This window comes from Anabas testudineus, chromosome 17 (assembly GCF_900324465.2).
Source record: "Anabas testudineus chromosome 17, fAnaTes1.2, whole genome shotgun sequence".
NCBI classification, from domain to species: domain Eukaryota; kingdom Metazoa; phylum Chordata; class Actinopteri; order Anabantiformes; family Anabantidae; genus Anabas; species Anabas testudineus.
In genome coordinates this window covers 4548567-4563966 of record NC_046626.1, presented here as the reverse complement: position 1 = coordinate 4563966, position 15400 = coordinate 4548567, and positions in this window count along the sequence as shown.

Genomic DNA, 15400 nt, shown 5'->3' with positions numbered 1-15400 from the left:
TCAGGAGTGTGTTCCAGTTGCTTGAGCAAAAATGTGCCAGGCGTGGGTTTGTTGGCAGGTAACATTTTCCCTGAAGCATCAATGATATTATTATTATTTTTGAAAAAAACAGAGATTATGAAGAGAGAGGCAGCGCTTTTTTTGTTTCAGGATTTTTAAAAAACACACAGCACTCCCACCCAACCACTTTTGAGGCTATGTATGTATGTGTGTGTGTGTGTTGAATGGGACCATGTTTTGAATGTGTGTGTGTGTGTGTGTGTGTGTGTGTGAGTGCTTGGGTGAATGTGGATGCTGACAAGTGTCTTTGTCCTCTGCCGATAAATGAAAACTGGAGCAGAGCCTTGGGGCAAGGAGAGGCCACGTTGTTCCTCTGGAGGTTTCAACTAATGGAGATCCACTGTTGGGTTGGAGGACCAGCCCTTAGGAGCTCAGTTGGGGATTAAAAATGTAATCCACTGCACACCATTGTAAATTGCTATGTGGGGTGCAAGTACACTCTACTTTTTCTGCTATATTCAGATATTTTTTACTTGTTGATGGCAGACCTTTTTGCAAATTGGACTTCTTTAATATTCTCAAACAAATACCTGGCTCTTTAGATGCTAAATTCTAAATGCACCAAACGTTCAGCACATAACTGCTAACTGTGTTATTTGGTGGGGATCAGACTTAGCACACGCTTTACAAGGCTTGTACAAGTCTTATTAGAATCCGTATCATTACTTCTGTTGCCTTCTTCCATGCAGTTGTGACTCAAACTGTAACCAGTGGTCAGTTGTTTTCCAGTAGTAGTAGTAGTTCTCATTCACACTTTTTTCTTTCTTTTGGGTTCACATTAGAGGTTTAACAGTTATGGGGCCGACACTGAAACAGTTACACAAACGTCCACGTTCTGCATGTGCTGCATTCAGGGACGGGTCTGATACAGTTTTGAGTGACACTTCAGGTTATCCATGTTTCGCAACCCCCCCAACCACATAAAAACAAAACAAAAACCGAGATAGGAATTTAACCATGAATTTGAAGAATCATTAAGCTCCTAGTAAACATGCACCTTACCTACTGTATATACGTTGGCGCCTCAGTATCTACTTTTATCTTACAATTACATTATTACTAAAACCAAGAGGGATGTGTAATGTCTAATACCCCCACGTTCTCCTCATTGACCAGTATATTCATCATGGTATGCCCACCTTGTCACTATCAAATGTCAGCCTTAGTGGAAGGCCTAATGGGCAAGGTGGGAGGGTGTGTAGATGTCGTCATCGATGGCATGTGTAATGTGTTCAGGGGGGGGATTTCCCACAGCTACACTCAGACAGAGGAGCTTATTTCACACTTCATTTCATTCTAATATATAGAAACGCAGCACAGGAAAACACACTTACGCACACTGATAGACACAAACAAACGTCTCCTTAATAAATGCCAAATACAGACAAACACGCACAAGCACACAAACTTTTACACACCGCAAATTTCCACATCTCAGCAAGGATCCACGCGCGTATTTGTCCGACACCTACACACTTTATAATGCAGAGGGATTAGAAAGAAGAGAATCACGGGATGAAGAGTAATAAAACACAGTCAAAAACTGGAAGCGTGTGATTATGTTCTAGCAATGAATGTGTATGTGTGTGTCAGGGATTCATATTCAGCTAATCTCTCAGTGAAAGTATTGTTTGTGTGGGCTAGCAAAGAAATTAATAAAAGATGAAAAAAATCAATGCAGCACAGCTCATAACCTCTAAATGGATTCCCAAACTCAAATTATTTTTATCTAATAGATGGTGCCATGGAACAGAAGCAATGTCAATACAATCACTCACTTTTTATTTCAGTCATTTATTAATCTTGACATAAACACACTTGATTTTTTGGACTTGAATCCAGGTAGGTGTGTCCTGACAGGTCTAGCCTTTTAGCAGGTCAACAACTAGCTTTGAATGTTAACTGGGAAAAGGCTAATTAAGTGTGCCAGGATGAAAATGTGCACTATTACATAGTACACCACAGTACAAACACACACGTGTTCTTATCACTGGCAGTACAAATACATTGCATATAATGTGTGCGTATAAATGTAAAACACCCAGTTGCACATATAGTGTATAATGATGTGTTCCTAAGTCAATACTTGCAGGTCCATGCATGTGCGCACATCTGTGCATGTGTTTAATGAACCAATCCTATAATTGCATTAAGCGAGTCAAGCTGACGCTGAGCACTTTTCATGTTATAGGTCCTTAATGAACCTGCAGCACATTAGGAGTGCTGTCATACAATGAGGCAGCCCACCTCTACCTGTTTTTGCCATGTCGTCCATCCGTTTGGGTTGCTGTTGGAACCGGGGTCAGTGGGTCAACAAAATCCTGGATGTACCATAATTCTGTAGTATAAGAAGAAGAAGAAGAAGAAGAAATGACCCATGTTTTGGCCTGGTTCCAAGCAGTACACTTTAAGATTGATTACTTGCTAATGGCAAGTCTGATCCAATGTACTTTGTTGTTTGGCGATTTAACGATGCGTTCCACTTAAACTGGGAAGTGGGAATTACCCAATGATGACTGCTGTGTGTGTGTCTCAACAGAGCTCTAGCATTTATTGGCTTTTTTTTTTTTTTTTTTTGCTGTTAGCTGATATCTAACCTAGAAACCCATTCCAGTCATTGTGTGGACTGAAATTATTTGTCAAACATCGCAGGCCAGTGCTTTGTGGTTGCAAATGATCAGCCTTCTCTGGTTGGATGGATGGATCCAACCAGAGAATATACACACACTTATAATACACTTAGGGATGACTGTCTTTTGTGTGTCATCTTGAGTTTAAGAGGATACTAATAAAAAAAAAACACACACACAAAAATATGCATCTTTTGGTATATCTGTGTGTACTATATGTGTACTAAACAGTGAAATGTACCTTTATTATAGATGCGAGTCCAGCTGCACCATCAGACTGCATTTCGTGTTGTTTTTTTTTTTAGCTGGCTGAGTGAGGCGCTGAGCTCCTGTGCTCAAGTGTAACCTTTTGGTTATGTGCGGTTTCTATTTAGTTTTCTTTGTTAAGGTTAATGTGTAGTAGCCTAATAATGGCGAGCACTGCAGAAAAGCCCAGTACCAGCGTGGCTGTGAGCTTTTGGTTATCAGCTTGTTATATATTTTTTCTACCTCCAGCAAAAGAGACCCAACCGCCGCTCCCTCGGAGTAATTATCCAGCAACATATTCTTCATGCTTGCAAATGGCGGTTTCAACCATCAAAAAACACACGAGATTTATTTTACCTATGGTTTTCTGTCCTCCACACGAGAATGGACCATGAAAAGATGCTTTAGTGATTTGCCAAGCAAGGTCTAGGCATTGGATTCGCCATGTAAAATTAAATGAATTCAGTTTCTCTGACACTCGAGCCTTTTTCTCTTCCTCCATTCTGGTGAGTGTCTCTTAGGACACTCCATTGTTAGAAGGTCTCTAGCATCTCAGCACAGCTTGCTGTAATCAATGTTTTCCTCTTTAGCTCTCTGATTACTTCAGATAAACAGGAAATCTTCCTTTTTAAGTGTTTTCTTCAGTTTTTCCTATTTTAGCTCTTTCTTTCCCACATAAACAATTTGATCGTGACATTTCCCTTAAGCATTATGACAGATTAACACCTGAGTGACTGGGTTCAGAATGACAAACTCCTCTACATCAGGTTGTAGTGTTACATCCGTGACACCTTCACAAGCCCGTTGTGTAGTTGCAACCACGGCGCAGTATTTCTGGTCCAAATTGACAGTATATTAAACCTCCAAAGACCCATTTACCATCTATGACACAGATGTTGTGATATCTCCAGTTGTTAATGGACAGAACATGCCTACTATACAGCACAGGTGATCTCTATAAGATGCATACTTGCCATCTGTATCTCAGATGCCAATTTGAAGGCAAAAATGGTTGAGACAGCTGTTGACAACCCACATCCCACATTGCAACCTTGATAAACATGGGCCCTGCAGTTTGTGACGTTTTATCCTGGGAACGACAAATGAGGCACCACACAGATGTACTGTACCTTCTCTGAGATCATGTAGCCTGTGTATTAGTGTTGTCTAAAGGGAAGCACAACGACATAGAGTAAGATAGTGCTCAAACAGGTCCAATATGTGGGCAGAGTTTTCATGATTTTGCCTTACACCAACTATGAAGATGTAATCGAATCGTAGCCTTTCAGCTTTTTTTTAAGAGCTTTCACCAACACATGGCATTTACCATTTAAAAATGCTGCCAAGTTCCTCTATTTTCAGGGGCTCAAGTGACATAATTATAAATATAACCACATTTTTAAGCTATGGGTGATGCTTACACTTTTTTTTATCTAGTGACACTGCTGTAGGTCCAATACAACCTCCCACTTAGGTTTCTTTAGGGTCACCGAGATACCTCCTCAGATCGAGTGCTAGCCATATGGTGCTATATTTACCACGCCATGCAGTGTATTCATGCATGTATGAGTGTGTGTGGTTTTGCTTAGTAAGGGGGGCCTATTGAGCATGTGGCTCCACCCAGGGTTCCCTCACTGCGTGCAGTGGTCTGGAACCTATGGATCGTCGCACCCACTCCCCTGCAGCCACACACTCCTGTGGCGTCAACTTGAGATTCTTATTGGACTCTGTGGTGGCTAGTTGCATTACCATGATGATGGGGGAGTGGGGTGGATGACAGAGTACAGTGGCGAGGTGGAGGAGGGAGAAGAGGGCGACTGAGGGTAAAATGATGGCTCAGGGCAATGAAGACGGCAGTTTTGGCTGAGGTGAAGAAGAGGGTGCAGTGAGGCAGTGATTCATGAGTTTAAAGCTGGATTTTCTCCTGTACAACCTTATGATATGCTCCATAACCTGTGAAACATGAGCTGTGCACTACCTGCTAAAATCGTTTCTGTTTGCCCTGCCTGGTACTTGTGATGACTTACTTATCCAGAAAGTCCTAGAACGTAGAATGTTTGTTGTATAATAAATATTTAGTAAGATATATTACATGTCGAGGTGTCCTTGGAAAACATACTGAAACCCTGTGTAGCAGCTGCCCAACAACAAAATCCTCATGAGGGTCAGTAAAGTATATCATCATTATTCAGTGCTGAAGTGTATTTCTTGGAGATTGTGGAGCTGAGTATATAAAAGAGGAGACAATAAAAGGTGTGGTCACAGCGATACAAACTGGTAAACAACTGTAAGTACTCAAACTCTGCAGTTATGTGTTGGAGGATACAGTACACACAGTTTCACTACCTGTCACATTTCATTTGCCAGATGCCCAATGCACAGCTCTGACTAATTAGAAATCTTAGTTTGCACAGGATTGTCTATCCGCAGAACTCCACACACATTACTTTCTATATATTTGACTGGTATTACACATGGATTTAGGTTTAGTCTGACACATCTGAGCATACAACATAACAAATGCCAGCGTGAAAACAGCAATACAATAAGTAAGGGATCGCTGCTAGTAGAGTTATGACTTACTTACTTGACTCAGCTCATTGTTTAGCTTTCAGGCTCATAACTTCTTCTGTTTGGTTCAGTCTCTATCAAAGTGTCACAAAAAAAATTTGCTTCTATAAAACTCATAATACACTACCTGAGAGATCTTTTAGACAGAGATCCAAATCACAGCTACATTTCTGATGTGGGCATGTAGGTCAAAACTTCAGCTAACATCATTAGAGGCATGGCTTTACTTTGGTCAGTCACGCACACAGGCACACACACACACACAAACGACCACACACAACAAAGACATTAACAGGAGGAGGGTGAGCCTCCCTTCTTGGCGTTATCTGATCTGCAATGCTAATCTGCCATTATTTGTCTCCTGTCAAAGAACTGTTTATTGCTGATTATCACAATACACTTAATCCTGTTTGAACATGCAAATGAGGGCGCAAGGAACAACGCACACAGATACGCAGAAATACTCACATATACATGCATTCAAGCAAGCGCCTCACAAGCACTAACGTGAGTGCTGTACTGCACGCTGACACACACACTAGACTCCTCAACTCACCCGCAGCCCTTTGGCCAATGTGGTGGCTGATGAGAGCATCATAAGACTGCCCGGTGTGAAATCACGCCTTAACACACACGCTTCAAATCACCTCCTACCCCCATTAGGTACATCACAGAAACACACACATGCGCTCCAATCAGAGCACAAAGAGAGAGAAATGGGCTGAAATGAGAGAGTAGAGGGGAGACTGAAAGACAGGACAGGAGACAGACTGATTTGTAGCTTTGAAGTAATGTCTGCAATTTCAAATGTAACTCTTTGATTTGATGGGAGTCCATTTTGTAGCAGTGAAAGGAGCCGAGTGAAGGGCTGTATAAGAGGGGAAAGGAAACACATTGGGTGTGATATTTTATATTTGTTGTTACCTTTGGTTTCACTTTTTGTCTTCACACAATTGCCGCTTCCATTAGGTTACTGTTAAAGAGAATGAAGTTGGAGCTACAAGCAAACGCAAAATGAGTTCAGAGTTCAAAACCCGCCAGCTGTTGCTTTACTTTGAAAAGAGTAAAGATCCTCCAGGCATCTGATCAGGATGCTTTCCAGATGCCACAGGTCCTGGAATGTGTGTCTGTAGCTGAATCAAAGTGTGTACCCTTCATTCATGTAGCTTTCTGAACAGTACTGATGCTGAAAAGCCATAACAAATACACATGATTTTCCCTTTTTATGAGTCATATGGTCGAATCCTCATAGGTCACCACTATAGATCAGACTCTCAAACCATACATCAGAGTTTTTTGTGGTGACCAAAAGACCACACAGTCCTAATTATGGAGCATTTCCTTAAAACATTTTTCTCACTTCGATGAACTCCAGAGTTGCTTTTTAACACATGTAGTACACAACAGGACACTGTCCGTGTCAGACATGTTCTTACAAAGTGAAAATACTCAGTTCAGAAGCGAGGTGGTGCTTGGGTAGAGTGTGCAGGAGGCACAAGGTGCGAAAAGTATGCCATGGAAACTGCAATGTTTTGTTCATTTGCTTGCTGTGAACTTGCCAGACACTGACCTGTTCATTCACAAGAACAAACTTGGCACTGAAGAGCAGTGGGGGAAGACTCGGGGTCTTTCCACAATGTTTAGCTGATCGTCTAATGGCAAATGAGAGGAAAATAAGCTGTACAATTTAATTGTAAATGAAGAAATAAATGTAAAAATGTAAATGCAGGGCAAAATATTGTTTTTCAGATCTTGTTTTTCTTTGTAAAATATGAAAGGTTGCCCATTCAGTAACTTTCCAGGATAACACAGAGAATAGCTGTGTTATACTAGAGTAGTGCCCACAATATAGGGGTGAATGAGCCCTGTTGAAATGTGTAGCACTGAAAAAATAAGGCGATATTCAAAAGAGCAGTAGAAGAGATAGGGGCCTGTTTCACTGTGCCCAGTTAACATGTCCTTTACATGGAACTTGGACCTTCTGTCCTTCCTTTCTTCTCACCTTCATTCTCCCTTCTCCCTCCCATAGTTTGTTTTTGCGCTCTTTCTCCTGCTGGATGTCCCACTGGGGGCTGAGAGCCTCCACAAAGCCCCAACACCCAGAGTGAAGGAGAAAAGGACTGCAAAAGGAGAAAAGGGGAGAGAGAAAGGCAAAGGGAAAATAGAGGGTGAGAGGTCGCAGAGGAAAAGAGAAGAAAAAAAGAAGAGAGCAAGCGGAGCTGTAAAGCGAGCAGAGAATAGAGGACTGAGAAAGAGCGAGGGGAAGACTTAAGAAGATGGAGAATATTGAGAAAAGGAGGCAAATAAAAGGGGAGGGGGTATCAGCGGTGAAAGAGATAGAATAAGAAGAGGAGAAAAGAAGCAGGAGAGGGAATAATGGAAAGAAGACAAAGATGCGAGGAAGAGCAGAGAGATAGAGGCCAGGAGGGAAGGAGGGATTGGATTTGACACAAACAAGAGTATCCAGCAGAGTAGAAAGGTGGAGATGAGAAAAGGGGAAGAGACAGACTTGATGAAAAGAAATCAAGCTTTGAATAAAGAGGGAGGGAGAGAGTTGGTTGCCTGGAGCCTAAGTGTGAGTGTGTATTGTGAGGGATGGAGGGTCATAAGTAGCTGCTAAAAGGCTTGTGCCACCTCTGCTGAGGAGGAGCCCTTCAGAAAAGCATCTCATCAGCCCAGTGTGTGTGTGTGTGTGTGTATGTGTGCGCGCGCGCCAGCGTGCAATTTGGAGAGGAAGTGTTTTCAGGCGCAAATGGCACACTCATGAGTTCGCCATGGGTTAGGTGATTGCACAATTCCCCCTCCCCCTTGACACAGACGTACATATACACACTCTGTCTGGCCAATCCACAGACTGTTGACACCTCAGTCTTAATCATCACCTCCATGTCAGGCTGACAAAATGTGCTGCTCTGATGTGACTCTGTCACACACTTGCTGCATTTACATGCACTTAAGAAATCAGATTATTCCCCTTCTTAGAGCAACAACCTCATTTCCTAAATGTGTAAATGAGAAACCTGGTTTCCCTAACAAAGGGATTAAGAAAACCTGATTAACAGGAGCTTGACTTGATTATCTGTCCTGCATGACAATAAGTAAAGCCTGGCAGGTATCAAAGGTATTTCTGATCATTTATTTACTCAAATCACTTACACATGTAAATTATTTTGCAGTCTTTACCCTTTAATTATGTGTGCACTTTGAAATAGTGTCAGTTTTATTTAGCAGTAAGAACTGAAGTTACAAATTGTTGTTCTAAATCTGGTTAATCTGGTTTCCCTCCAACTAATCCATACTTGCCTTACAGATGCACACTTGCTTTGATGATGTACATGATCATGTAGCATCCAAACCCCCAAGTCATTGATTTTAGTCCTTCAAATTTAGTTCTAGAATATTTTGATTATTAAATTTAGGCCATCAAAAGAAGGAAAGACAAGTGATCTGAAGTGAGCCACAGCAGGATTTCAGATAAATGCTAAGAGAGCATCAGTGCTAATGTGCTGGGTGAACCCTACTGGAGTAGTAATATGAAAATAGTAAAATGTGATATCAGTCTCTCCCATCAGCTGATACCTAACACTCATCAGGCCCTTCGAATCCCCTCGCTTCAGACACTGAGTAAATGAAAGGTGATTTTACATGTTGTTTTTTTGCCCATTATGGACAAATACCACCTGTCAGCTTTCTAATTTTAAAGCTTGAAGGCAAAAAAAAAAAAAAATCTATGATTCTGAAGATTTACCTGTGATATTTGTCAAGCTCTGTTTCAAACATTTACCTCACAGAAATTGGCACCAGTGCAGGATTACAGGAAACATCAGCGGTGATGGCATCGTCATTGTTTCCAAAATACTGAAATCCTACTGTTTCGGTAATCTGGCGCCTTGTGTACAGGTAAACAGTCAGTGTCTTGTCAGCATATTCACCATCACAGGATGCAGAATATTGAATTTGTGTTTCTCGTGCAGGTTCTGATTACTAATTAATCTAAGCACCCACTAAACACTGTTTTCAGGAGCATGGAGGGGTAATTAAACTGGGACAGACTGGCCCCTTCACAGCAAGAGACAACAAGGCTCCATAATAATATAGCTGTAAAGCAGAGAGTTTGCTGTCCCATCATGTTCCAATCTTAGTGGTTACATCTTGTTATGATTTTGTTCCTACTTTGCCAATGTTGTAGACTTAGCTACTAACAAAATGTGTCCCGTGTATGAACCTTTTTTTATGATCCACTGTTTTTTACGGTGGTGTACGGAAATAACAAGACTGAGACATAAAGGCGTCTGTGTTAATGGTGGTGGCATTGCCATCAGCTCCTGTTTCTCTATTCTATCAATGTAATTTCTTGTTAATCATAGTTCTTTGCTAGTGGTGCAACATCTACATCCGAAGGAACTTTATAACCATTAGTATAATGTTTTTATATGTTTTTATTTGCAGATGAACCAACTGAAACACTGAAGAGTGCATACAGTATTTATCGAAGAGTTAATATGAGGGGGCAACAGCTACACTGGGATAATCTTGACACAGTATCAGCATAGTTGATAGTTGAAGCCTTTGTCCAGTTCTAGGAAATTGACAAAGGCAGTGCTGATTTGAACAGGGATCTGGTGAAAGGAACAATCAATGTCAATGACACAGAGGGATATAAGGAATCATGGTGACATGAAAAATGAAACCTTGGCAATTGTAGACAAAATTGGCTGTCAGAAAACCCTGGGTATTATTGTTTTCTTAGCAACCAGCCTGCAGCAGATAACACAATGCCCTTCATACATGTGCCCAGTTGACTTACTGTGAAATACTGTACATGTTACAATGTGTGGGCTTTCTGCTTAATAAAAATGACAAGTTAGCAAACTTAACTGATGTCCAGAGGCCAACCAGGAGTAGAACTGGAAACTTCAACAGCCTTCAACAGCCTGTTATCACTCTCCTGTAGTTTTGCATCCTCCTCTCTGTCTCCCTCTCTCTGTACTTTTCTGCGGGTATCGTCGGACTTGAAGCTGTATATCTCCAGAGTCAAGGTAGTGGTCCTACCAACCTGCCTAGTGTTTTAGCTGCTTGTTGTTGTTCTTTGTTGCCTGCTGTTCTTTTCTCTCTCCTCTTTTCACTCACTCCAACCAGTCGAGGCAGATGGCCGCCCACCCTAAACCTGGTTCTGCTGGAAGTTTCTTTCTCTGAATGAAGTTCAGAGAAACTCACACTGTACACTGTAAAGTGCCTTGAGATAGCATCTGTTGAGATTTAGTGCTATACAAATAAAATTGAATTGAACTGAAATGTGTTTTTTGCCAAAACATCTGATATACAATATTCACTTTTTTTCTTTGCTGCTAAAATATCCAGTCTTACAGTGCAACATCCAGTGTGTCTGAATACTACGTAGGTAAACCTTTTTTAAGGTTCTGTTTGGGAGCTCACAGCACTTGGTTAAGGTTAGAGAAAGGCTTTGGTCTGGCTTAATAGAGAAAATGTCACACACACAATGTCACACAAAATGTTTATCAACATTTAAACAACAATGCAATCTTTCTCTAACCCTAGCCAAACTGCTTTTGTTGTCTTAACCTAACCACACATTGTGGGGACAAAATCAGGTCTGTGGTATGACAATCCTGTGTTTTGCATGCCCACCACCCTCTCCACTTACTTATGACTAGCTATGCAGTAGTAAACCCAGTGCTTTATTTGTTCAAAAAATATGTTGCACCAGAACATAATGATGACCAGATTACATTTGCTGCATTTAATGTAATCACGTTTGCAGCTTGGTTGCATAGAAGAGTCATCTTTAGCAGATGAGGGTGCTCATTTGAACCCTAGTTTACAATGTGCAAGTGTTTTAGTAGGAGACCAATGTTGGGATTGTTCACAATCTCTGGGTATTGTTTTGATGCAGGTCTGAAATCAGCCCACCGCAGTGTGGTCTACCATTCACTGAGTTTTAATTTAAAATCAGGTCAGTAGTTTATGACGCCTTGCATGTGACCAAGCACAAGTAACATGCACAGGGCTGTTCTCCCTCCTGCCTCTTCATTTGCAGCTTTTATATCAGTGTACAATGAAGCTGTGGAGCTCAGAAGGACAAAACTGCAGTAGAAAATAAATTGAGATGATTATAGCCGCTGGTGCAGAGAGAGAAAGAAAAGAGGGACAGAGGGAGAGAAAGAGAGGTGGATATTTTTGCTCTATTGTCCCCTAGTGATGAACTGCTCAAGTGGAGTGTGTGTGATGAGGAAAGCGTGTTCCTGAGCTGTCAGACCCTTGGTTAGCAAGATTGTGGGAGACAAAAGGTGTGTGTGTGTTTGTACACGGTTGTGTGTCTAGACCAACAAACACACACGCACAAACATTCATATTGCACTGTTTGTCTATCGAATGTTGTCACACTGTGGAGAAACAGTGTTTTTCTCCCTGCTGTCCCCATAGCTACACACATCTATTTCTATTCTATTTTTCTCTCAATCTTCACAACAAGACAAGGAAGTGTGTGTGTGTGTGAGGTAGTTCGTAGAGATGGTTAGGGTTACAGTAAGGCAGTACATTTGATAAGTAAAAATTTTAAACAGAGTAGTTTAGCATGGCCTATGTGACAGTAAAATGTGTGTGTGTTTACAAGGGACACATTCAAACAAGTTATATTATTACTATTTAACTTCTCTGAACTTTTCATATATAAATATGATTGTTTCACACACCTCTATGAGTTTTTGAGTGTTGTGAGTTTTGTGTTCATCATGTAAAGAAACTAGACAAAATCTGCTATAAAACTAAAACACATACTGTAATAAATTCTGAAATGAAGTGGAATGTACAGAAAAACAAAATATTGAACTGGTTTATATATGAGGACCTTACACCTGAAGAAGCTAAGTGGAATTCAGCCATAAATTATTGTATAGTTTACATTTGTTTTCACAAACTTAGGTGTTAACACAGAGCTTAATAATTAACCTTACCATAGAGCATGGGGAAGTAACAAAGAGCCATTAAACAATCCAATCACGAGCATTGTACCAGTGGCAGAAAGAAGCAAAATGAATAAAAAGATCATGACTGTGGGAAAACTGACAAAACATGACATGACAAACTTGACATCCAGGCAAGAAGAGCTGATTGAATGCTTAAATTGAGGTGCTCAATCAGCAGTAACATTGGATGTGAAACAGTCTCATGTCCAGTCATGGAAAATGGACCAATTCTTGCAATTTTCACAATATAAATTAAATATTAATAATGCACCTATCATATATTATCAATAATTGGTTGTTGCTGTTCCTTTAAGGCTAATATCTCAAAAAGTTAAATCATTCATCTCAGTCTCAGCTGTTAAGATTAAATCAGGCTGGATTACCAACTGTGCAAAGGGGTTAACATCCCCAGGGCAGCAAAAGCCCTAGATTCAGTCTGTCAATTAGTTTAAATTAATTAACTTACTAATATAACGAAATACTTTTGAGGTGGCTTATGGATTTTTATCTAATCTTGTTGCCATGCCAGTGTCTTAATCTTGTGGATTACAGTTGATGATACAGAATCACAATCTAAAATAAATCTGTGCTTCGTCAACTTCAAACCAGTTTCCTTTGGAGAATCAAGGGGACCCACAGCTTAGTTTCTGCCCCAATAATCTGTTCCCCAAGTGAAATTTGATGTATTTATAATAAATTTACATGCAGGGATACACTGCATAACCAATAGACATTACCACCTGGATTTCTCATTCCCATTGAGAATCTTTGGGATGTGCTGGACTGCACATCTGTCTGATTCCATCATCAATACAAGATGTTGGCGAAAATGAATGCAACTCGTGATGGAAATAAATGTGGTGACTTCCTTGACAAATGCGTGCTGTAATCAAAGCAAAAGGTGATCTAACAAACAGTGTGTGAGATTGTGCTACTTTCTTTGGCCAAGCAGTGTACGTGTATGTGTGCTAGAGCGGCACCTTTGTGTTCAGGTTTCATTCATCATCCAGGTCATTGCCTTGATCAAGGATAACTTTATAGTTTGAAGGAGACAATCACATTTTCATCCTGCTCACCTATAATGTTTAATTAGTATTGTCACCGATCATATTCCAATCATAAGCCAGCCTCTCTACCTTCAAGGCTCCTCCACAGCCTGAAAACTCATCAACACAGACACACTGCGTCTTCATGTGCCCTGGACACTGCCTGCATGGATGTGTGCCTCACACAGGGGTATCACTACTCTTTATAGCACCTCCCTGCCATGAGTGATAATAAAAGGAATTACACACAATGGATCCACTTTTCTGTTTGAGCCAGGACAGAAAGCTAGTGTGAAGGGGAGACGAAGAGAAAACCGGATATGGGAGGGGGATGAAAAGCAAATACAGGGTGAAGGAGAGAAGAGGGAGTGAATGTAAGAGCAAGAAAGAGTGATTGCGTATTGACTTAATGAGAGAGAGGATGTATCATTATATAATTGCAAATCCCAGAAAGATGGGTCTCCTCCCACTGCTGCTTCAGTAATTTATCCCTCTCTCTTTCCATCCCTTTCTATGTCTCTCGTTCACTCTGTCACCCATCAATCTTTTTCCAATTACCTGCTCTGTCTATCCACAAATCCATCATAGTCATTTCCATGGTAACGGGTTGCATCCTCCATTGGCTTTGGCCTATTGTTTAATATAATTGCACACCAAAAAGCGGTCTTTAGAAGAGGAAAGGGGATACACAGAGAGAGACATTTCTGGATATTGTGCCTGCGCCCAGCGACTAATGTCTCTCCCGCGTCTCCAAACAGTCAACTTCAGAGGAGATACTCTGCGTAATTTCAACAATGGCATCCGTTCTTCAGACATTTTATTAGCCATTATATGTAGATTGGCTTGATCCCAGCCTGATGAAACATCTTCTCCGTCTGCACAATTGTCAATTATTGTGAAAATGAGAAAGTGTAACTGCCCATACAAGGTCAGAGAAGAACATGAGTGATATGTATTTGTTGGGAATTAAAGGGAGCAAATGATCTCCAAAAATCTATTAAGCTGGTTTGATTTTATTTAGGCTGGCATAATTGTGAGTTAATGGACATAGATTTTGAGAGCGCCTCAGGCCTTCCTCTTTTCCACATTATTACCAAGAGTGCTTTTTTGCACCCAAACAGCACCAAACCCTATCCAGACTGTGATGTAATATGATTGGTCCATTGGCATTGGCACCAAATTGCTCCAATTGCAACATGCCAAGCTGCACCAGATGCACGGTGTGGAGCTGTAATTTAACCTGCCTCCTGCCCCTATCTTCATCAAAATTCATGTCCAAATTGTATGTTTATACTGCATACATAACCTAATTTCCAGAAAAATTATGACTTTTTCTAAAAGTTTTGATCGGAACCAGGAAAGTAATTGTTGCAGTTTTAGTGGATGCATTACTTTAGTAGTCAACAGTCACTGGTCTCTGTTTTCTGCTTCTCCTCTTCATGATGTAGCATACATTTTCACCAGGAGACAGACCTGAACTGCAGACAGGCCAGTCAAGTGCACACACTCTGTATCTATGAAGCCCCGCTGTTGCATCCATGCAGCAATGTCGGCGAGACATGCAGAGATGTGTAGTGAGACAGTGGGGTCATCCAGTGAAAATGACAAGAAGAGCTGTGTGTCGTCAGCATAGCAATGATAGGAAAAGACATGAATCAGGATAATGGAACCTAGGGATGTAGAATAGATGGAAAGGAGTACCAAGAAGAACTAAGAACTGAGCCCTGCGCTACTCCAGTGGAGAAACAGTGAGAGTTAGAAACCTGCCCTTGCCAAGATAACTTAAAGGTATTGTACATCCAGACAAGCCTAAATTTAGAAAGTGAAGAAAGGAGGATCTGGTGGTTAAATGTGTGAAAGG